We start from the raw sequence: 22202 nt of genomic DNA, 5'->3' as shown, positions 1-22202 counted from the left end.
CACCACCACGCTCGGCTAATTTTTGTGTTTTTAGTAGAGACGGGATTTCACCATGTTGGACCAGGCTAGTCTCGAGCTCCTGGCCTCAGGTGATCCACCCACCTCAGCCTCCCAAAGTGTTGGGATTACAGGCATGAGCCACTGTGCCCGGCCTAGATTTTTAACTTATTTGTGTAATTACTTCAAGTATAGATTACTCCAATTTAAACACAAAGATTGTGAAACTAAATAAATAATAAACATATTCAAAATGATTATTAAATATTTTAATTGGTGACATAGTTTTTCATAGCCTTTTATCATCTCAGTGCATCATGTTTTATTTGTAGGTAGTCACAGAGAAACAGTTACATTTATAAGAACATCAGGAAGAATAATTTAATTAAAACGTTCTTTTTTTTTTTTTGAGACAAGTCTCGCTTTGTCACCCAGGCTAGAGTGCAGTAGCAAGATCTTGACTCACTGCAACCTCTGCCTTCTGGATTCAAGTGATTCTCCTGCCTTAACCTCCCTAGTAGCTGAGATTACAGGCGAGGACCAGTACACCTGGCTAATTTTTTGTATTTTTAGTAGAGACAGGTTTCACCATGTTGGCCAGGCTTGTCTTGAACTCCTGACCTCAGGTGATCCACCCACCTTGGCCTCCCAAAGTGTTGGGATTACAGGCATGAGCAACCATGCCTGGCCTAAGACATTCTTTTATCCTTGACTTCAGCTGAGTTTAGTTTGAAATGCGGCTCTTTATTTGGGGTGATTGGGCTTTGCAGGAGGGTTGGTGGGTGGCCTATAATTTCCCCAGATATTGTATGTAAGATATTACATATTTGTATATGGTTTTTCAGGAGAGAGTCCGTAGCTTTCATCAGTCTATCATGACCAGAAACTATTTAAGAATCATGGCTTGAAGAATGAAAGAATCGACTGCCATGCTAAGTGTCTAATTTCTCAATAATACTTCCCTGAAACTAATTTCTAGAGAATAATTCAAATGACTTGATCTATGTATGTGTGCATGAGTCATCAAAGCCTGGAGTAACATATCAAAAGTTATCCCAAGGGTTTGGTTCAAACTCGGATAAAAGCCCTGTATTTCTTATCTTGAACTGGGTTTCTCATAGTATGATTCCCAGATCAGCAGCAGCATCAGCATCACCTAGGAAGTTGTTAGAAATACAAATTCTCAGGCCCCAGGCCATACCTACTGAATTACAAATTGGAGATGGGACCAGCAGTGTTTTCTAAGGAGCTTTCCAGATGATTCTGGTGTGCACTAAAGTTTGATAACCACTGGGTTAGACTATAATTAGAAAATCCTGTTCTCCACCCCTGCTCCCAAGCCAGGTTTAGAACAGTTTGTTAAGCAAATATCTGCAGAAAGACCAGTCTAATGTTGACAGCTTCTGTTTTCCATCTTTATGGAAAAATTGTAAAGCCTCAAAAAGCCCAAGTCACCCTCACACAAGTGTCTTGGCTTGCACAGCAACACCAAACAAGAGTTTAGAGTAATCCAGTGTCCAGCTGAAATTGGAATTTAGAGACACAGCATGTGAGTTCACTCACAAAAATTCTTACCAGGAGGCTTTTTAGGGATGAGCCCAGTAATTCCAAGGGACTTGGATCTTGGCCTCCTTTGAGGCCTATAACACAGTCTCTTGAACAGACTGACCCTCAGGAATGAGGTTTCATTACCCTCTTCCAGCCGTGTGGCACCCTCACAAACATCCTTTAACAGAGTGCTCAGTATCACCATGCTTCGTTTGCAAAGTAACTTAATGAATTCACTCAGCCTATATTCTTAGTACCCAGCAGTAGGGATCTCAGCTGTAGCAGCATAAAACTTGAACTGTCCAAAACCAGTCTCTGAAACCTTCAAGTGTTTATTCTGTCTACTCCTGCTGTTGCCTGAAGCTTGATTTGTTGTTACACCTTATTGTTTTGCTGATGAGAAATAGCACAGGGTACTTCTCAGCGGTTCTCATTAAAGGAGGGCAGCCAAGTGGAATTCATTCTTCCCTCTTAATAGTTTTCAAATGAGAATTTTATTGCATATTAATGAGCACTAATTGACATTTGTGACTGGTTTTTATGGAAATCATGCATGTGTAATTTGCATAATAGTACCTAAGTGCTTTTAGGTAACAGTGCAACTCTGGGAAGTTGGTAAAGGTTTTTGTATGGTGCTTTTTTAAAAAGTTCCCAAACCCCAGCCCCTAGAATAGTATAGAATATTAACAGGTCTCTGGGATCCAAATATAAGGCAGTAGTGACTCAGTTCATGTAGTTGTACCAGCTTGTACCTGAGAGTCAGAAAATGCATCAGGGCAGGTCTCTAAAAGCAGGAAGCGCCCCCACAGTAGCCAGGGAGGATATTCCAGCCCTCCCTCTATCTTCATGTGTCAACCCTCCTGCTTCTTCTGAGTCATGAGTATCTAGACAGTGCTGAGGATTGTTCCAAGGACTCCTACACTATAAAATGTTTTCTAAACATCACTTGGTTGATATCATCAAACATGGATTGATCACCTACTATGTGCCAGGCACTGCGCTAGGTGCCAGAGTAAGCCCATGTTGACTTGCTGCATGCTGCATCCCTACCTCTTAACACAATGAGGCAACAGTTATCCATCAATGTTTATAGAATTAATGAACATGCTCTCTGCCCTCAGGGATCTGAGGATTCATTATTCTTACAAAATCTGATGTTAAATACAGTATAAAATTTGTTGCTCTTCATTTTAGAAATATTAATTATTCAGAACTTGGAATTATGTTAGGAAATTTAGAGAAACAAGATAATCTTGGTTTTATGTGCCCCAAGTTTTCTGTATATCAAATGACCTTTTCAAATTTTGTGAAAATGAAAGAAGCCAATGTTTACTGAAGATCTAGTATGTATCAGTTACTTTTGCACACATCCTATACATCCTATGATTTAAGCATCAACAAAGCCTATGAGGTATAGATAGTATTATCTGTGTTTAATTGAGCAAGCAGCTAAGAACTGGAGAAGTGACTAACCTAAGGCATCACAGATAGAAAATTGTGGAACTGGGACTTAAATTCAGCCTAGGCTTTGTCTGTTGCATTGCTGCTTATTACATTAAATGATCCTAGGATATGTGAAGCAAAGCCAGACTCTTAAGTATTGTACTAGTGATACGGCTCCGATGACTGGAGGAACACCGGGGTTCTTGGTCTCATGCCAGTTTGGATAAAATGACATGGACACACATGGAGTGGTTTTAGGGAGGGAAAAGTTTAATAGGCAGGAAAGCAGGAAGGAAGAAGAAAACAGCTCCCTGGTATGGGGAGAGAAGCGGGGGGATTCAAACAAAGAGAAGACTCCGTGTGCAGCAGAAAAGTGGCTGCTTATATGAGGATGCTGGAGGAGGTGGTGTCTGATCTGCACAGGGCTCAGGGGATTGGTTTGACCAGTCATGTCATTCATGCAGCCTGTGAAAAAACTGACCCTCCCACCCTAGCCTTTTAATATGCAAATGCAGGGCGCCATTATGTTTTACACACATGGGGACATATAGGGGTGGCCATGTTGCCAGGCACATGTAGGGGCAAGGGCAAGAAGATGACGGGAATAGCCATGTTTGGATGGACCCAGTTTCTAATGGCTGGCATTTGTATATCAAAGCTTGCTGGCCTGGCTCAGAGCCGGGGCTTTCCTGTTAGACAAGAAATGTTTCTGGAGCTGCTTTAAAAGAAAAAAAAAACTCCCAAGGACCCTTTTCCTCTCTATCTGCCTAAAAGAATTTCTTAATAACTCCTATAACACTAGGATGGAGGGATGAATTGGTCCAGGGTTTTTGATGTGTGCCCTGCATTCAATTGACCTACTGTTTATGACACTATTTTCTAGATCCTGTGGGGAACCCAAAGCAAGAGCTGGTCTGGCTCACCTGTAATTCCACCAAGCAGCCAGAAAAGTATAAACGCTGTATAGCAAAGGGATAAATCAAGGTTTAGTAGAAGAAAAGCTTTATAAGTAATGTGGAACTAAAAGGTTGAATATAGTGTTCTATAATGTTGAGCATAAATGTTCTCCAGATTGTGGAAAGATCACTAACTGTTGGCTGGGAAGGGTAGGAGATGAGACAGTTTGAAACACAGAGAATAGGAAGGAGTGGTGATGTAGTCCAATAACTCACCCAGATCCCATGGACGTGAAAGTTTTGTTCATTCTCAGATCCATACTAGACTGAAGGAGTGAATCAGGTCTGCTCCCCTGCACCCCACCCTGCTTACCTTCCACGCCTGCCAAGGGCCACCCAGCAATTCCATTCTGCTTGTCAAATCCCCTAAGGAGGATGTGTCTGGAACAGCCACCACTCCTCTCCCTGCTCTTCCCTCTGGTATGTCAGGATTCTCTGCACAACCCTGCTACAGGGTCCTTGGGATGATTACTCAGAAACCAGAAAAGTATGTAGAAAATCAGAGGCACTTAAAGGCTTTAAAAGGGAATTTTAAAAACCATCTTTCCCTCTTTTATAAGGCAGTCTGAGTGTTTGAGAAGCAAATTAATTGAGTCCACTTTACAGTGTTGGGGCAAAAGCATGCAAGTTCCAACATTTACACACCCCTAAGAGAATATTCTTTTCCCTTCTGCTGTGCTCCTTTTCTTTCTTGGGCCTGCACAAACTTCTAACCACAGTCCTAAATTGTTACCCCATGACCCTGCCTGCTCCGATTGCCTCCACTGGTCCCAGACCCACTCTGTGGATTCAAATCAAACCTGCCTTTCTCCCTGTTACTATGTCCACCCAGCACCCTCTCTGCACACACAATCTTTCTCTTCTTTCCCCCATGTGCAGGCCTTTACCACAGCTGTCCCAAATGTGTTAAAGGCCAACCATACCTCTTCCTTTAAAGGTCCGTTAGAGCAGTATGGAAAGAGCGCTGAACTTGGAAGACCTAGATTCTCTTTCTATACTCATTATGTGATCCTGAGCCCCTCACTTAACCTTGTAGGGCACTTACAAAATAAAGAGATGGACTTCATGATATCTTAAGGTCATTTTCCATCTCCAGCATTCTGTGATTCTTCATCTTTCCCTGACTCAACAATCTGTTTGTATATAGTCAACACGTTCCCACCTTAGTCTCATGCTCATGCCCTCTTAGAAAGTCTTTACAACTTTTGAGGGTGCAGTGGCTCTTGCCTGTAATCCCAGTACTTTGGGAGGCCAAAGCGGGCAGATCGCTTGAGCTCAGGAGTTTGGGACCAGCCTGCGCAACATGGTGAAACCCTGTCTTTACTAAAAATAAAAAAAAATTAAAAAAAAAAAGCCGGGTGTGGTGGTGTGTGCCTGTGGTCCCAGCTACTCAGGAGGCTGAAATGGGAGGATCACTTGAGCCCAAGAGGCGGAGGTGGCAGTGAGCTGAGATCATGTCACTGCATTCCAGCCTGGGTGACAGAGAGAGACCCTGTCTCAATTTAAAAAATAAAAGAAAGAAAGAAAAAAAAGAAAGAAAGAGGCAGGGCACAGTGGCTTACGCCTGTAATCCCAGCACTTTGGGAGGCTGAGGCGGGTGGATCATCTGAGGTCAGGGGTTCGAGACCATTGTGGCCAAAATGAAGAAACTCTCTCTCTCTACTAAAAATACAAAAATTAGTTGGGCGTGGTGGTGGACGCCTGTAATTCCAGCTACTTAGGAGGTTGAGGAAGGAGAATTGCTTGAACTCAGGAGATGGAGGTTGCAGTGAGCTGAGATCGTGCCATTGCACTCTAGCCTGGGCGACAAGAGTGAAACTCCATCTCAAAAAAAAAAAAAAAGTATTTGCATCTGTGAACTATCTTCTGTGTTGAGAATGTTTGTGGCGGAAGGATATAGACACAGACTCTGCCTACGTCTGCCTGGTGCCTCCACAAGGAGCAGTGTATGCTCAGAGAATAGAAGTGAATTTTACTATTAGTATATGTGACCCATATTCAAAATGTTTGTAAATCTGCTACCAGAACAGCACAATGCATTCAAAGACAATTAAAAATGCATTTTACACTTCCTGCTATTTATAATTATTCACGGATCTGCTACCTACACTCAGGTAGTAAAAGGAGAGTCAGAAGGAATCGTAGTGAACATCTCATACAATGCTATCCTTGTTGTTAGTTTGAATATATGCATTTTTGCATGAATTTGCATGTAGGTCTCTTTTATTTCTCTTAGTGGATAACCTGAGGCTGAAATACTTCAAGTAATGTATCTATTTGCTCATATTGGGTAGAAACATCCCTATTATTCCAATTGTCCCTTCTCCTGCATAAAACACGTAGTGAAATGAAAGATGCAGAGATAAGGAAATCAGAAAAAAGAAAAATAGTCGTAGTGTACTAAAATGAGCCACAGATACCTTCAACTGCATAGTTGCTATAAATGGGCCACAAATTTGATTCCGAGTTTTCCAGTGGCCCCAAAAAGATAAACATAATAGTATTTATTCCATGCCATAAAAATGTATTTGTATTTCTCTGTGTTCGAGAAGAAGAGAAATTTATACTATGGGTCCTCATGAAGGAGCCACTAAGTCAGTGTTGTAGACCACACACTCAACGATATCCTGTTAATACCCATGATGATAAATTCATTTATTCAATAAGCATTCATTGAGTCTTTACTTTGTGCTGTATATGTTTCAGTGTATTGCAGTAATTATTCTTCTTGATGCTCAAATTATCCTATTGTGGGTCAGTAGGAGCCCGTTGACTTGTGTCCTTTCGACATGATTCTGAAGTTTTTGATACTTTTTTTTTTCCTAGTATGATGAGATGTTCCAGGCTCATGTCATATATTTCTTGCTCCATAACTCAAATTGACCATTTTGTTAATGAAACTTGATTTTTCTTCAGTGAAAAGTGGTTTTATAGAACACAATCTGGGCACTTGAAGTGTTTATTGTTACTGGGTTGTCATTACTTACAAGACTCAGTTAACAGATTAGGAAATAAGAGTGTTTTAGAAAGAAAAATAAATTCTGAGTTCATATTGTTATTTTTAATTTAAAGATTAAAGGGTTTTCACATAACTTATTTTATATGTGTATGCCTTTTCTCTTACTTTGAAATCTTTGTTTTCAATAACATTAACATAATTACTTCCTTTATCCTAATAGGTACATACATGTGTGTATGTCTGTGTATGTAGGTATGTATGTTTCTATCTATCTATAAAACAGGAAAAATACCCACCTAATGGAGCTTAAGATTTCTTTATGAGTATTTTTTGTCCTTAGGGTATTTAATCAAGTTACTGTTACTTAAAATAATTTTTCTCTATGTGGTTATGCCATCAACTTCATATACAATTATTTTATTTCAAGTTGTCTTCAATTTTTAAAGATGTTTCTTCTTTTGATTTAATTTTGTCTTTAAATTATGTAAAATATTTTCATGGTTTCAGAGTCAAATCTATGAACATTGAGTGGTCTATTTTGCCTCCCTGTCCCCTCCCCCTTATTATTTTACTCCCCTTATAGATAATGCTTTTATTTTTCTGTTCCTTTTTTTTTTTTTTTTTTTTTTTGGAGACAGGAGTCTCGTTCTGTCACACAGGCGGGAGTGCAATGGTGTAATCTCGGCTCACTGTAACCTCCACCTCCCAGGTTCAAGCAGTTCTCCTGCCTCGGCCTCCTGAGTAGCTGGGACTACAGACACTCATCCACCATGCCCGGCTAATATTTGTATTTTTAGCAGAGACAAGGGTTTCACCATGTTGATCAGGCTGGTCGCAAACTCCTGACCTCAAGTGATCTACCTGCCCTGGCTTCCCAAAGTGCTGGGATTACAGGCGTGAGCCACCATCCCCAGCCTCCATTACTTTTTGAAAATAAGCCAATGACCTATATGTATCCTATCTCCTTTCTTACATAAAAGGTAGCAGGCCAGAGTTCAAGATTACAGTGAGCTGTCATCATGCCACTGCACTTTAGCCTGGGCAACAGAGTGAGACTGTATCTCCAAAGAAAAACAAACAATAAAAAATTTTAAAAATAATTTCTATGAATTAAAAATAATTTAAACACAACTGCATATGAAGACAACAAAGGAAAACTCTCAGGAATCACTGAAATATGAAAATCAAGTGAGATTAGAGCAAATGAGATGTGTATGGGAAGGTTCTGTAGAAGATGGATTGAGGCCCAAACAGAGAGCTCTAAATACATCATGAAGGTTACCAGAAATGTGAGAAATTACTGAAGAAGAGGGAAGAAGCAAATCCTCTCCAAATTTAGTCCACTTAGTTCATAATCATTAGTTGACTCCCATTAGAGTCAGTCTTTTATCATCAGTGCCACCACTGTTGTTCTCTGCATTAACAAAAGAGATATTAATCTGGAAAGCTGCAATCATTTTCACTGTAGAATCAGCCTTTAATTTTTTAGGGTTTTTATTTTTTAGGACACCTTCATTTAAAATCACTTCATATCTCCTCTGGCTTTTGCAAATGCTGTTTGTCTGATCTACCATTTCTACCACTGTCCTCAACATTTTTTAGTATATTATTTAATTTATGTATGTATTGGTGTCCACTGATTATTGTTTGCCTTCCCCCATTGGAACACAGATTCTATAAAAGTGGGGATCTTTATTTTGTTTACCACTGTATTCTAGGTGCCTAGAACAGCTCCTTTCACATTGTTGGTGCTCAAAAAGAAAAAAGTTAAATGAATGAATATCAGCAGCAAGAGCATTTTGGGGAGAAAGCAAAGGTGTAACTGTGGGGGTCTCCATTAATGTATATATATCATCCTCTTATACATTCGTCCCATCACCCTGTAGCCCTGGAACTCTCATTATTTATTTTTTTTCTGGTAATGCAGGCTCCAACTCAACTGGCAATGAGAATATGAACTAGGGCAACTATATTTGAAAAATGAAAGAATGTAGGTGATATGGGTTTAAAGAATTCAGTATATGTGTATTTTTCCAATAAGTACATGCTTATGAGCATAGCCTTACAAAATAACAAAAATAATTTTTCATATTTACTCACACATTTATCATTTCCAGCACTCTTCATTCCTTTGTATAAATCCAAATTTGTATCTGGCATCATTTTACTTCTGCCTGAAGAACTAACTCTAACATTTTTTTTATAGTGCATGTCTCTCAGATTTTCTTTGTCTGAAAATGACTTTATTTTAACTCCATTTCTGAAATACATTTTCAGTGGGTATTGTATTCTGGGCTGAATTTTTTTTTTTTTCCAGGGCTTTAGAGATGCCATTCCATTCTCTTCTGGCTTTCATTATTTTTTATGAAAAATCAGTTGTAAGTCTTACTCTTGTTCCTCTGTTCATAATCTGACTGCTGCTTCTAAAATTTTGTCTTTATTGCTGGTTTTTAGCAATTTCTGTGCCTTGTTTTGTTTTTGTTATTTAGTGTTTGTTCTGCTTGGGATTGGTTGAGCCTGGATCTGTAGGTTTATACTTTTCATCAAATGTGAAAAATTTTGGTCATTATTTTTCAAATATTTTTTCTACTCCTCTCTCCTCACTTTTTCTCCCTCAAACAGCAATTACATGTATGTTAGACAGCTTGCTATTCTATAGGTCATTGAGACCATGTTCATTCTTTTTTATTTTTAATTTATGTGAGTAAATAGGTGAATATATTTAGGGGTACATGAGATGTTTTGATATAGGCATACAATGTAAAATAAGCACATCATGGAGAATGGGGTATCTATTCCCTCAAGCATTTATTCTTTGAATTAAAAACAATCCATTTACACTCTTATCGCTTCTCAGCCTTTTGGGATAAGATCATGTGTAAAAACAATCTACTTACACTCTTCATTTCAAAATGTACAATTAAGTTATTATTGACTATAGTCACCCTCTTGTACTGTCAAATAGTAAGTCTTATTCATTCTAACTAATTTTTTATGCACTTTAACCATACCCACTTCTCCCCCCACCTCCCACTCCCTTTCCAGCCTATGGTAACCATCCTTCTGTATTCTGTTCATGAGTTTACTTGTTTTGATTTTTAGATCCCACAAATAAATGAGAAGATGTGATGTTTGTCTTTCTGTGCCTGGCTTATTTCACTTAACATAATGATCTCCAGTGCCATCCATCTTGTTGCTAATTACTGGACCTAATTCTTATATATGGATGAATAGTATGTCATTGTGTAGATGTACCACATTTTCTTTATTCATTCATCTGTTGATGGACATTTAGGTTGCTTCCAAATCTTAGCTATAATAAACAATGCTGCAACAAACACAGGCGTGCAGACATCTCTTTAATACTGCTTTTCTTTCTTTTGAGTATATACCCAGCAATGGGATTGCCAGATCATACGGTAGCTCTATTTTTAGGTTTTTGAGGAACCTCCAAACTGTCCTCCATAATGGCTGCACTAATGTATATTCCCACCAACAGTGTACAAAGGTCCCTTTTTCTCCACGTCCTTACCAGCATTTGTTATTGCCTGTCGTTTGGATATAAGCCATTTTAACTGGGGCGAAAAGATATCTTATTTTAGTTTTCATCTGCGTTTCTCTAATGATAAATGGCATTGAGCATCTATTCATATACCTGTTTGCCATTTGTCTGTCTTTGTTGGAAAAATTTGTTAGCTCTTTTGCCCATTTTTTAAATCGGATTATTAAATTTTTTCCTATAGAGTTGTTTGAGCTCCTTATATATTCTGGTGATTAATCCTTTGTCAGATGGGTAGTTGGCAAATATTTTTTCTCATTCTGTGAGTTGTCTCTTGACTTTGTTGATTGTATCCTTTGATGTACAGAGGCTTTGTAACTTGATGTGATCCTATTTTTCCATTTTTGCTTTGGTCGCCTGTGCTTGTGGCATATTGCTCAAGAAATGTTTGCCCAGACCAATGTGCTAGAGACTTTCTTCAATGTTTTATGTAGTATTTTGATAGTTTGAGGTCTTAGATTTACATCTTTAATCCATTTTGTTTTGATTTTTGTATATGGTGAGAGATGGGTGTCCAGTTTCATTCTTATGCATGTCGATATCCAGTTTTCCCAGCACCATTTATCGAAGAGACCCTCTTTACCCCAGTGAATGTTCTTGGCACCTTTGCCAAAAATGAGTTCACTGTAGTTTCTGGGTTCTCTACTCTGTTCGATTGGTCTATGAGTCTGTTTTTATGCCAGTACCATCCTGTTTCAGTTACAATAGTTCTATAGCATAATTTGAAGTCAGGTAATGTGATTCCTCCAGTTTTGTTCTTTTCACTCAGGATAGCTTTAACTATCCTGGGTCTTTTGTGGTTCCACATAAATTTTAGGTTGTGTTTTCTATTTCTGTGAAGAATGTCATTGGTATTTTGATAGGGATTGCATTGAATCTGTAGATTGCTTTGGGTAGTATGGACATTTTAACAACATTGATTCTTCTAATCCATGAATATGGGATATTTTTCCATTTTTGGTGTCTTCTTCAATTTTTGTAATCTGTGTTTTATAGTTTTCATTATACAGATCTTTCACTTCTTTGGTCAGGTTAATTCCTAGATATTTAATTTTATATGTGGCTATTGTAAATGGGATTACATTTTTATTTCTTTTTCACATAGTTCACTATTGGCATATAGAAATGCTACTGATTTTTTATAAACTTTTATTTTAAGTTCAGGTGTATATGTACAGGTTTGTTATATAGATAAACTGTTGTACAGACTATTTCATCACCCAGGTACTAAGCTAGTACCCATTAGTTGTTTTTTCTGATCCTCTCCCTCCTCCCACTCTTCACCCTCAGTAGGCTCCAGTGTCTGTTGTTCCCCTCTATGTGTCCATGTGTTCTAATCGTTTAGCTCCCACTTGTAAGTGAGAACATGCAGTATTTGGTTTTCTGTTCCTGCGTTACTTTGCTGAGGATAATGGCCTCCATCTCCATCCATGTTTCTGCAAAGGATATAATCTCATTCTTTTTGTGGCTGCTTAGTATTCCATGATGTATATGTACCATATTTTCTTTTTTTTCTTCAACTTTTATTTTAAGTTCAAGAGTACATGTGCAAGATGTGCAAGTTTGTTACATAGGTAAACGTGTGCCATGGTGGTTTACTACACAGATCATCAAATCACCTAGGCATTAAGGCCAGCATGAATTAGCTATTCTTCCTGATGCTCTCCCTCCCTCACCACACCAGTGTATGTTGCTTCCCCCCAACATGTGTCCATATGTTCTCATCATTCAGCTCCTACTTATAAGTGAGAACATGAAGTGTTTGGGTTTCTGTTCCTGCATTAGTTTGCTGAGGATAATGGCTTCCAGCTCCATTAATGTCCCTGCAAAGGACATGATCTCGTTCTTTTTTATGGCTGCATAGTATTCCATGGTGTATATGTACTACATTTTCTTTATCCAGTATATCATTGATGGACCTTTAGGTTGATTCCATGTCTTTGCTATTATGAATAGTGCTGCAGTGAACATATGTGTGCATGTATCTTTATAACAGAATGATTTATATTCCTTTGGATATAGACCCAGTAATGGGATTGCTGGGTCAAATGGTATTTCTGCTTCTGGATCTTTGAGAAATTGCCACACTATCTTCCACAATGATTGAACTAATTCCTTTTTCTCCACAACATTGGCAGCTTCTGTTGTTTTTTGACTTTTTAATAATAGCCATTCTGACTGGCAAGAGATGGTATCTCATTGTGGTTTTGATTTGCATTTCTCTAATGATCAGTGACGTTGAGCTTTATTTCATATGTTTGTTGGCCAGATGTATATCTTCTTTTGAGAAGTGTCTGTTCATGTCCTTTGCCCACTTTTTAATGGTGTTGTTTGTTTTTCTTGTAAATTGGTTTAAATTCCTTGTAGACTCTGGTTATTAAACGTTTGTCAGATAGATAGATTGTAGAAATTTTTCTCCCATTCTTTAGGTTGTCTGTTTGTTCTAATAATAGTTTCTTTTGCTGTGCAGAAGCTTTTAAGTTTAATTAGATTCCATTTGTCATTTTTGCTTTCATTGCAATCACTTTTGGCATTTTTGTCATGAAATCTTTGCCTGTGCTTATGTCCTGAATGGTTTTGCCTAGACTTTCTTCTAGAGTTTTTTTTTTATAGCTTTGGGTTTTACATTTAAGTCTTTAATCCATCTTCAGTTAATTTTTGTATATGGTGTAAGGAAGGGGTCCAGTGTCAATTTTCTGCATAGGCTAGCCAGTTCCCCCAGTGCCATTTATTAAATAGGGAATCCTTTCCCTATTGCTTGTTTTTGTCAAGCTTGTCAACAGTCAGATGGCAGTAGTTACGCGGTCTTATTTCTGAGCTCTCTATTTTGTTTCATTGGTTTATGTGTCTGCTTTTGTACAACTACCATGCTGTTTGGGTTATTGTAGCCTTGTACTATAGTTTGAAGTTGGGTAGTGTGATGCCCCAAGCTTTGTTCTTTTTGCTTAGTATTGCCTTGGCTATTTGGGCTCTTTTTTGGTTCCATATGAATTTTAAAATGGTTTTCTTCTAATTCTGTGAAGAATGTTAATGGTAGTTTAATGGGAATAGCATTGAATCTATAAATTACTTTGGGCAATATGGCCATTTTCACAATATTAATTCTTCCTATCCATGAGGGTGAAATCTTTTTCCATTTGTTTGTGTCTTCTCTGATTTCTTTGAACAGTGGTTTGTAGTTCTCTTTGAAGAGGTCTTTCACTTCCCTTATTGGCTCAATTCCTAGGTATTTTATTCTTTTTGTAGCAATTACAAATGGGAGTTCATTCATGATTTGGCTCTCTGCTTGCCTGTTGTTGGTGTATAGGAATGTTAGCAATTTTTGCACATTGATTTTTATATCCTGAGACTTTGCTGAAGTTGCTTATCAGCTTAAGAAGCTTTTGGGCTGAGACAATGGAGTTTTCCAGATATAGGATCGTGTCATCTGCAAACAAAGATAATTTGACTTCTTCTCTTCCTATTTGAATACCATTTATTTTTCTCTTGCCTGATTGCCCTGGCCAGAACTTCCAATACTATGTTGGATAGAAATAGTGAGATAGGGCATCCTTGTCTTGTGCCAGTTTTCAAGGGGAATGCTTCCAGCTTTTGCCCATTCAATATGATACTGGCTGTGGGTTTGTCATAGATGGCTTTTATTATTTTGAAGTATGTTCCTTCAGTACCTAGTTTATTGAGAGTTTTTAACATGAAGCGATGTTTAATTTTATCAAAGACCTTTTTCTGGGCCTATTGAGATAATCATGTGGTTTTTGTCTTTGATTCTGTTTATGTGATGAATCACATTTATTGATTTGCGTATGTTGAACCAAGCTCAAATCTCGGGGAAGAAGCCAACTTGATAGTAGTGGATAGTCTTTTTGATGTGCTGCTGGATTTGGTTTGCTAGTATTTTGTTGAGGATTTTTGCCTCAATATTCATCAAGGATATTGGCCTGAAGTTTTCTTTTTTTGTTGTTGTATCTCTGCCAGATTTGTTATGAGGATGATAGTGGCCTCAAGAATGAGTTAGGGAGAAGTCCTTCCTTTTCAATTTTTTGGGAAAGTTTCAGTAGAAATGGTGCCAGCTTTTCTTTGTACTGCTGTGAATCTGTCTGATCCTGGGCTTTTTTTGGTTGGTAGGCTATTTGTTACTGCCTCAATTTCAGAGCTTGTTATTGATATATTCAGGGATTCAATTTCTTCCTGCTTCAGTCTTGAGAAGGTGTATGTGTCCAGGAATTCATCCATTTCTCCTAGATTCTCTAGCATACAGGTGTTTATAGTATTCTCTGATAGTTGTTTGTATTTCTGTGGGGTCAGTGATGATATCCTACTTAACATTTCTGATTGTGTCTGTTTGATTCTTCTCTCTTTTGTTCTTTATTAGTCTAATTAGTTGCCTGTCTTATTAATTTTTTTTTTTTTAAGAAAAACAGCTCCTGGATTCATTGATTTTTTTGAAAGGTTTTTTGTGTCTATATCTTCATTTCAGCTCTGATCTGATTTTGGTTATTTCTTGTCTTCTTCTAACTTTGAAATTTGTTTGCTCTTGGTTCTGTCATTCTTTTAGTTGTGATATTAGGTTGTTAACTTTCTAGCTTTTTGATGTGGGCATTTAGTGCTGTAGATTTTCCTCTTAACACTGCTTCAGCTGCACCCCAGAGATTCTGGTATGTTGTCTCTTTGTTGTCATTAGTTTCAAGGAACTTCTTGATTTCTGCCTTAATTTTGTTATTTACCCAGGAGTCGTTCGGGAGCAGATTGTTCAGTTTCCATGTAGTTGTGTGGTTTTGAGTGAATTTCTTAATCTTGAGTTCTAATTTGATTGTGCTGTGGTCAGAAAGACTGTTATGATTTCAATTCTTTTGCTTTTGCTGAGAAAGTGCCATGTGGTGATGAGAAGAATGTATATTCTGTTGTTTTGGGGTGGAGAGTTCTGTAGATATCTATCAGGTCTTCTTGATCCAGAGCTTAGTTCAGGTCCTGAATATCTTTGTTAATTTTCTGTCTGAATGATTTGTCTAATGTTTTCAGTGGAGTGTCAAAGTATTTCACTATTATAGTATGGGAGTCTAAGTCTCTTTGTAGGTCTCTAAGAACTTGCTTTATGAATCTGGGTGCTCCTGTATTGGGTACATATATATTTAGGATAGTTAGCTCTGCTTGTTGAATTGAACCCTTTACCATTATGGAATGCCCTTCTTTGTCTTTTTTTTTTTTTTTAATCTTTGTTGGTTTAAAGTCTGTTTTGTCAGAAACTAGGGCTGCAACCCTTGCTTTCTTGTGTTTTCCATTTGCTTCGTAAATTTTTCTCCATTCCCTTATTTTGAGCCTATGTGTGTCTTTGCACTTGAGATGGGTCTCTTGAAGACAGCATACTGATGGGCCTTGGCTGTTTATCCAGCTTGCCATTCTGTGTCTTTTAATTGGGGGCATTTAGCCCATTTATATTTAAGGTTAGTATGTTATGTATGAATTTGATCCTGTCATCATGATGCTAGCTGGTTATTTTGCTGACTTGTTTTTGTGGTTCCTTCATAGTGTCACTGGTCTGTGTACTTTAGTATGTTCTTCTATTAACTGGTAACAGTTTTTCCTTTCCATATTTAGTGCTTCCTTCAGGAGTGCTTGCAGGGCAGCCTGGTTGTGACAAATTCCCTCAGCATTTGCTTATCTGAAAAGGATCTTATTTCTCCTTTGCTTATGAAGCTTAGTTTGGCCAGATATGAAATTCTGGATTGGAAATATTTTTCTTTAAGAATGTTGAATATTGGTTTCCAGTCTCTTCTGGCTTATAGGGTTTCTGCTGAGGGGTCCACTGTTTTCTACTGGGCTTCTCTTTATAGGTGACCTGGACTTTCTCATTGGCTACCTTTAGCATTTTTTTTTTCATTTTCACCTTGGAGAATCTGATGATTATGTGTCTTGGAGGGATCTTCTTGTGGAGTATCTTACTGGGGTTCTCTGCATTTCTTGAATTTGAATTTTGGCCCACCTTGCTAGGTTGGAGAAGTTCTCCTGGATGCTATCCTGATGTATGTTTTCCAACTTGGTTCCATTCTGCCCTCTCTTTCAGGTACCCCAGTCAGGTAATAGGTTTGGTGTCTTTACATAATCTCTTATTTATCTGAGGTTTTGTTCATTCCTTTTCTTTTTCTTTTTTTCTGTATTCTTGTCTGCCTGTCTATATGCAGAAAAATAGTGTCCAAGCTCTGAGATTCTTTCCACTGCTTGGTTTATCCTATGGATACTTCTGATTGCATTGTAAAGTTCTTTTGTGTCACAAGAACTTTATTTTTTTATCTTTATCCAGTCTACCGTTGATGGGCATTTAGTTTGATTCTATGTCTTTGTTATTGTGACTAGTGCTGCAATGAACATACATGTGCATGTGTCTTTATAATAGAATGATTCATATTTATTTGAGTAAATATATGTTGATTTTGTACCATGCAGTTTTATTGAATTTATCAGTTCTAATTGTTTTCTTGTAGAGTCTTTCCAAATATAAGATCATATTGTCTGCAAACAATGATAATTTGAGTTATTCCTTTCCAATTCGGATGCTTTTTATATCTTTATCTTATCCAATTGCTCTAGCTAGGACTTCCAGTAGTATGTTGAATAACAGTGATGGCAGTGGGCATCCTTGTTGTGTTCCAGATTTTAGAGGAAAGGCTTTTTCCTTCTCCCATGCCCCAGGTAGGTCCAGGAGTCAAGGACTAGAGTCCAAAACCTTAGAAGTCTACCTGGTGTTCTGTCATATTGTGGCTGAGCTGGCCCTCAGACCACAAGACACAGTCCTTCCCACTCTTCCCTCCCCTTTCTGAAGGCAGAGGAACCTCATCCTGTAGCCACTGCCAACCCAGGCCATGAGGAGGACTGCCAGACTACTGCTGATGTTCCCTTAAGGCCCAAGGTCCCTTAAATCAGCTTGTCCTGAATGCTACCTAGCCTGATACTCACCCTTCAGGACAGTGGGCTCCCCTCTGGCCCAGGGAAGGTCCAGAAATGCTGCCCAAAGGTCAAGTCTTATATTCAGGGGTTCCAAAAGCCCTCTTGGTATTCTTTTTTTTTTTTTTTTTTTTTGCCCTCTTGGTATTCTAATCTCCTGTATCTGTGCTGGTACCTAAAGTGCAAGACAAAGTCCCTTTGACATTTCCTTCTGCTTTTGTAAAGCAGAAGGAGTTTTGTCCTGCAGCCACCATAGCTGGTAATGTACTGAGTCCCACCTGAAGCAAGCAAGTCTCAGAAGCTCACCCAAGGCCCTCAACATAGTCCCTGGTTATTGCTGCTGGTTATTCAGGGCCCAAGGGCTCTTCACTTAGCTGGTGATAAATGCTGGCAGGGCTGGGTCCTTTCCTTCAATGCAGTGGGTTCCCTCTGGCCCAGGGTGTGTCTAGATATGTCACCTGGTTGCTAGGGCCTAGAATGGGGGCCTCATGACTCTGACCAGTGCCCTATCCTGCTGTGGATGAGCTGGTATCCTAGATGCAAGACAGAGTTCTCCCCTACTTCTCCCTCTCCTATTCTCAAGTGGAAGGAAGGGGTCTCTTTTGGAGCTGTAAGCTGTGTAGCCTGGGGTAAGGGGAGGGGTAATGCCAGTACTCTCTTGACTGCCCCAGCTGGTGTCTCAGTAGGTTGCATGCACTCCCAATCTGCTGTCTCTGGGCCTAGTTCAGCACTAGGACTCACCTAAGAGTTGTAGTCCTTATGGCCTAGACTGCTTTTAAAGTTTACTTGGAAACAAAGAACACTGTGGCCCTCCCTGGTGAGATTTGCAGGCACTCAAGTTTAGACCACTGGGATTGATGATTCCTCTCTGGCTAGTGCTGTTTTAAATCCTCCCTCCGTTTGTACATGTCAGCTGAGTTTGGTCCAGTTTTCCTTTCTGCTCTGATTTCTGGTTCTTATGAAGGTGTTTTTTTTCTGTGTAGATAGCTGTTAACTTGGTGTCCTTGCAGAAGGAATGATCAGTGGAGACTTCTATTTTGCCATCTTGATCCTCTGCCATATATCATTCTTATCAATCATTTTTCTCTTTAGGCACCTGGAAATACACTGGTATACAAAATTAAGATCCTTACTTTCATAGAATTTGTGTTCTAATGGGGGAAGTCAAACAATAATCAGTGGACACCAATGCATAAATAAATAACACATTAAAAAGTGTTGAGGACAGGCTGGGCATGGTGGCTCATACCTGTAATCCCAGCACTTTGGGAGGCCAAGGCAGGCAAATCACTTGAGGTCAGGAGTTTGAGACCAACCTGGCCAACATGGTGAAACCTGGTCTCTACTAAAAATACAAAAATTAGCTGGGTATGGTGGCAGGTGCCTGTAATTCCAGCTACTAGGGAGGCTGAGGCAGGGGAATCACTTGAAGCTGGGAGGCAGAGGTTGCAGTGAGCTGAGATCCCACCACTGCACTCCAGACTGGAGAACAGAGTGAGACGCTGTCTCAAAAAAATAAATACATAAAAATACAAGCTGTTGAGGACAATGGAGGAAAAGGCAGATCAGAGAAAGAACATTTACAAAAGCTAGAGGGAGTGTGAAGCAATTTTAAATGAGGTCAGATTTTTGGATAATTTCTATTGCTATGTTTTTAAGTTAACCAGTGTTTCTTTTTGCAGTGTCTGATCTGTTATATTTTTATTTCAGATATTATTGTTATCTCTAGAAGTTCCATTTGGATTATCTTTCAATTCTCTCCTCATTTTGTTCATATTTTGCTTTATATCCTAGAGCATATTTATAATAGTTGTTTTAAGGTTCTTGTGTGACAGTTGTATCATTTCTGTTATTTCTCTGATATTATTTATCTATTTTTTAAAACTTTATGGTTATAGGTCGTATTTTTTCATTTCTTTGAATGCCTGGTGATTATTTTGAATTTTACATTGTTGAACACTGGATCTTGTTATATTCCTTTTAAGAGCATTGAGTTGTGTTCTGGAATGCAATTGAGTTTTTACAGATCACTTTGATCCATTTGAGACTTTCCTTTAGGGTATATCCAGAGTAACATCTAGTTTAGGGTTAATTTATTTTTACTACTAAGATGTAGCTTTTCTGAGGATTCTATCCAATGTCCTGCGTGTTATGGGGTCTCCCCACACTGGCTGATGGAAACACAGGGTAGTCTCAGCCCTGTGTGAGCTCCAGGAATTACTCAGCTATTGCCTATCAATGTTTTTTTCTTCAACTTCAAGTAGTTTCTTCCTGCTCATATTCAAATCAGTACTCAGAAAAAGACTCGGGGGGATCCTCTGCAGATTTCCAAAGTGCTCTCCCCACTCTTCTTCATTACTCTGCCCCACAAATTCTAACCACCTCAACATCCTCAAATTCCAATCCATTCCGCTTACCTCAGGTAGAATTCTAGGTTCTGATTGGTTTTCCCTCCACGTGCTGTGACCTGGAAATGACCTTCGGCAGTATCTCTTAGGAATCCTGGTTGTGTGGCATCTGTTGTACAATGTCTGAAAATAGTTGTTTTATGTGTTTTGTCTGGTGTTCAACTTGTTCACAGAAAAAAGCAATTTGCACAGCAGTTAATTCTTCACAGACAGAAGCAGAAGTTCTACCAATTGCAAAACAACCAAAACAACTTGTTAAAAGACAGTATTTGTATGACTGTTTTTAAGTGGTCGTAAATAGTGTATAGAAGAATAGAGATTTTGTGAGAAAGATACGGGCCTATACAGAGGGGTGAACTTGCAAATGACCATCTTGCACTTGGGAATAGTGTCTGTTTTCCTGATCCTAATCACTGGGAAGGATTCTGTAATCTCTGTCAAATAAATTGCAAACACTACCACGCATGGCCTTGGGTCTACTACTGTCTGTGACATAAACAGTTTCTCCCTAGAGACTTTGGTGTGAGGGTACAGGGGGAAGGTAGCTTTTGGGGGGGCTTGCAAGACCCTTCCCTTTGTGCCTTCGATTCTGTATATATGTTGTGGTCAGATGTCTTACCATTACCCTCTCTGATAACTCCCCACCCACTTTCCCAATCACTAAACACTTTTTGAAACCATTCAACTCTTTCCTTTCAATGATTGAGCCCTTCATTGTTTCATCAGCTCCTCTTGTGTGAATCTCTGTGAATGTGTGCCAAGTTTGCAGTTTAATGCCTGTCCCATGTAGGAGCCCAATATCACAGTATATAAAGTTTCTACACTGGATATCCATGGACTAAAGAGGGGTCTAGCATTCGGAGTTCGACGTCAGTGAGTTTAGCTTATCCAAGGGTACGTCTAGGATGTGCTGAGAAATTTATCCCAAGTCAGAGTTGCATCCCCCAGGACTTTAGGCTCAGATGGACAACCCCATCATATTCACAGAATCCCTCAAAGATAATTGAAGTTTAAGATTGTCAGCCCACCTGGGGTGTACAGTGTTGACCAGGGTTTCTCAACCTTAGCACTATTGACATTTGAGGCCAGATAATTATTTGTTGTTCGGACCATCCTGTGAATTATAGTATGTTTAGCAGCATCCGTGGCATCTACCTACTAGATGTGAATAGCACCCTTCTCTTAATTTTGACAACCACGAGTGTCTCCAGAATTGCCAGATGTCCCCTAAAGGTGCAAAATTGCATCATTGAGAACTACTAGTAAAGAGGCACTGTGGCATGCCGTGCTCTAGGGGGCCCACAGAAGTGCAGCTCTGGGAACTGGAGCTGAAGAAACCCAAGAGGCCCATTGGTGTCTTCTTGGAAGAGGTTAGTCCAGCGTGTCTGTACCATGTGGAGTGTATACTGGGATGACATTGACCTTGGAATGTAAACTCCTGGGATTCTTGCTTCTGCAGATTTGGAGCAGAGTTTTCCTCTTATCTGTTTTTCAGTTTACTTATTTGAAAATGAGGAATGGTGTTTACGTCACAAAACACTATAGTGAGGATAAAATGAGATTTTATATATATATACACCCATACATACACATACACACTTCTTCCAAATGATATAATAATATATAAACATTGAATGAATAATGGTTCAAATATAAGTGTACTTAGTTGCCACTATGATTAAAAGGGCAATATAGGAAAAGTACATTTTCTTCTAATCCATCATGTCGTAATAGCCCTCCCTGTGGTTTGCAGTATGGCTCTATGCTAGAAGGCACAATAGGAAAATGTCCAACTTTAAAAAAAAAAAGAAAAGAAAAAATATCTTTCTAGCAATCAAAATCTCAACTAAATTAGAATGCAAATAGGTTTTTACATTTGCTTCATAATTTTGCATTAAATAATCTGACCAGACTATGCAAGAATTTAAATGCCTTGATGGGAGATACTGGCTTTTAGTTGTCTTGGGATTTCATTGTAATAAACCTGGTAAATAATTCAGGAACATATGAGAGGCCAATGAATGGCCAGCACCTGGTGCTATATTGTTTGTGCATAAGCACACAGACTCAAAAGATGGCACTCTCCACCTGTCACTGTTGTTCTGGCTTAAACGTGGGCCCTGTGTTCAGTGGCAATTGAAATAATAGTAACTGATATTTTTGCCTTTCCAATTTTCCTTCACAATGAAAGAAAACTGTGCTAAGCTGTTTAAAAAACACAAAGCAGAAGTGGCAGCCTCTTTTAGATTACCATTGGTAAAATTTCAAATCTATTTTCTCTATTAAGGGATTGATTGCTTTAAAGAATTAGGGATATGGCTATCTTTTCTACTGGTGCTAATTTGAGCCTTTTTGCCTTTCTATCTTCGTTCCACAAGGCTGAGCTTCTCTTT

The sequence above is a fragment of the Papio anubis genome, chromosome 2 (assembly GCF_008728515.1).
Source record: "Papio anubis isolate 15944 chromosome 2, Panubis1.0, whole genome shotgun sequence".
NCBI lineage: Eukaryota > Metazoa > Chordata > Mammalia > Primates > Cercopithecidae > Papio > Papio anubis.
Note: the sequence above shows the minus strand (reverse complement) of the source record.